The following is a 3291-nucleotide window of genomic DNA, read 5'->3' as shown; positions in this document are numbered from 1 at the left end:
TCTGAAGTGTACCTGGCGTATAAGACGACCCCCCACTTGGAGGCATATTTTTCAGGGCCAAAAAATCGTCTTATACGCCGGCAAATACGGTATTTCCCTCTCCAAAATAAATTAAATAAAAAAAAATCACCTGCAGGGAAATACAGTTTGCACTCCGGGGCCCTTTACTTACTGGGTTTTTCTCGTGGGTCCGTCTGCAGGTTCCTTAGGTAAGTGGCACCTCACCTGGGCTGCAGGTGTGACGGGGCCCTTCCCCCCGTGCTAGTGTGTGCATGTGTGCGTGTTGGTGGGTCTTGCCTGAGGCAGGCACCAGTGGGCTGGTAAGAAATAGTGAGGAAAGTCACGGAGGCTGCGGCAGCCGGATCACCCAGAAGCTTGGAGAACGTTTCATCCCAGACGTTACTCATTTGCAATCTGAGGCTCAGAGAAGTTACCAGACCACATGGCAAGTAGGTATCTCCTGCGGCCCGTTCTCAAACACATTGGTCTGGTTGAATTGGTTACGAATTCTGTCCGGTGTTCCCCCCCAAGATGCTAAGTGAAGGCTGCGTCCTGTGAATGTTTTTAAACACTTGCGTAGCCCTTGAATGAGCCCTTTTAACCCAGCACCTACTAACACTGCACGATGAAAACCGCCCTTATTGCACTCTTGAAGTACTCGCAAAGGTGAGCAAATACACTGATATAGTTCAGTGATATTTTGGGTTGGAATTGAACCCTAAAGGGTTTTTTAATTAACCAGTATATTCCATTCCCCAGGCATACTGCTAATTGAAAATTTTCTGTATGCAAGGTTCCTAATTACTACTAAATCAGAAGTGTTGGCAGAACAACTTAATCATAGAAAAATCCTATTCTCATTTTCTTGAATTTAGCCTACCTGAGTGTGACACATTTATGACTGATACCTTCCAATAAAGCATCTTTTTTTTTTTTTAATAAAGATTTTTATTGGGGAATTGGGGGAAGGGGGACAGACAAGTTGCTATCTTTTATCTGTTCCTCAGTCTAGTTGTGGAGGACTTTGCTTCACTGGCCCAAGTTGGCACCATCATTGCGCTCTTCCCGGGCGAGGCAGATCAGTCGCCGGCTTCTGGACAGCTGCTCACAGCGGCTGCAGGCCGCTGGCTACACACGGTAGCCCATGGCAACCCACTGCCACAGGGGCTGCAGCCTATGCCGTCGCCTCACAGCAGCCCAGCTCCAGGTTGAGCTGTTGTTCAGCATCTCAGCTGCAGAGGGCAGTGTCACTGGCCCTCATATGTGGGATCCAAACCGGGGCCCTCTGGGTCCCAAGCCAGCTCTTAACCATCGCGCCACACAGCCGGCCCCTAAAACATCTTTCCTGATGAGGCTGCATTTCCTATACTCTCCCTTTCTCACCCAGCTCTACTGTCACCTGCCCTGTGGAGCCTCTTAAGTGCCACCCATCCCCATCCTAAAGCCTTCCCTCAACCTGTCACTTGTCCTTAGGATTATAGATGAAAAAGGGGCCACACGCTAAACCTGACAAGGGGAGGCCAGCATGGCAGGCCCTACAAACTCAGAGACTGAAATTAACCACATAGGATGGTCTGAACATAAAAACTCCTAACTTAAAGCAGGTCATTGTGGGAACTCACGTCCTAGGTCCAGCTTCCTTGATCAGCCTGTCTATCGTCATTTTGCATCTAAGATGACAGACCCTTGGAATGTCAGTGTCACCTCCTTTCCCAGACCCCTCGGGGCACAACCTACCACCAGAGCAGACCACAGAACCCCTCATTGTTATCTTGTCCACATACCGTCTCTATGTGCTGTAAATGTTTATTAACTATCCTGTACCCACCAGTGTGAAAGAAGTGTGCGTCTCCATGATCCTTTCTATCCAATCCCAGCGGTTTCCCCACTTGGCTTTCTCCCACCCCTTCATCTACCACCCGTGGATTTCATGTAACCCTCCTTATGTCTCCTCCTTTGATTCCGATGTATAAAATAAGCTGCCAAACTGCCCTTCTCCAGAGCGATTGTCTTCATCCGTTGAGGTTTTGCTTCCTGGCAACTGTCACCAGTTTGGCTCAGAAAACTCTTATAAGACTTGTTCTTCGGCAGGACATTCTTTTGTGGACAGAATCTTAGGCAACACGGGACAGGCCTCCCCGGTGGCAGTCAAAATAGCAAAAGCAACAACCACTGATTCAGACACGCCTAGATTCGTACTCAGCACGTTTATTTTTATGTGAACCCGGCTCCACACCACACATGGGGGCACACGGGACAGACAGGGGCACAGCCTGTCACTGAAGCTCACAGTCTAGGGGACAGCCACCCTTTGTCTTCTATCCTCTCAACCTGGCAAGGCATGTAAGTGGGGATTCCCGAAAGGTGACTGGATGGAGGGTGTGCGATTTTCTGACTCAGGGAGCAGGGACAGAAGGACCCAGTGGAACATTGGAGTGGAGATGCCAGCGGCTAGCTGGACATGCGGGTGTGGAGTGGAAGGGATGTAGGAGGCGCTGGCTGGCAAGTGCGAGACGCACATTTGGGCCGAGGACCCTCCTGCTCTGCCGCTGTCAGAAATGGCCTCATTTTAGGGTGGCTTGTGTCGCTTCCCATGCACGGTGTGGTGCTGGGCACAAAGTAGGGTGACAGGTGCAGTCAGAAACAGCCTAGGTGGGAGCACATCCAGCAGGAGGCTCAGAAAGGGTAACGGTGGGACACTAAGCGCCGGACACTAAGGGGGGTGGGGTACAGAATCGAGCGGCGCCCTGGCCGATGGCTGGGCAGGCGCCTTCTCAGGTGAGAACAGTCCTAGTTCAGACAAATATTCTCAAAGGGACAAAGGCAAGCCACTAGGCAGTCCTCAAACGTGGTAATCTCTGTACCCCGAAGATGGGGTCACAAGCCATCCTCCACGTCACACTTTTATCCCCTTAAGTGATAAGGACACTGAGGATAGGGCTGGCAGACGACGGTTGTGGGCCACATACATGCCTCCCCCATCAAAGATGCATCTCGTAAACTCCATTCATCTCTTCATTTGTGCATCCCTAAAGCTTCCTGAGTGGCTGGCCAGGCTGGGGTGTGAGGAACGACGCCCTTGCCTTTCAGATTCCCCCGGGACAAGGACAGACACAGAGCATTTACAATGTGAGTGCTAGAGCCTGGGGACTGGGGACCTACCCGGAGGGACCCAATTCAGGCCTTCATCTGGCAAAGGTGAAGGCCATACCTGGGCCCAAACTCCACCCACCCCGCCCCACCACCCCTACTCTCACTCAGGGCTGTGAGTGTATGTGTAAACTGCTGTCA

This window comes from Hipposideros armiger, unplaced genomic scaffold (genome assembly GCF_001890085.2).
Source record: "Hipposideros armiger isolate ML-2016 unplaced genomic scaffold, ASM189008v1 scaffold_85, whole genome shotgun sequence".
Classification (NCBI taxonomy): domain Eukaryota; kingdom Metazoa; phylum Chordata; class Mammalia; order Chiroptera; family Hipposideridae; genus Hipposideros; species Hipposideros armiger.
This window is presented reverse-complemented; position numbering follows the sequence as displayed.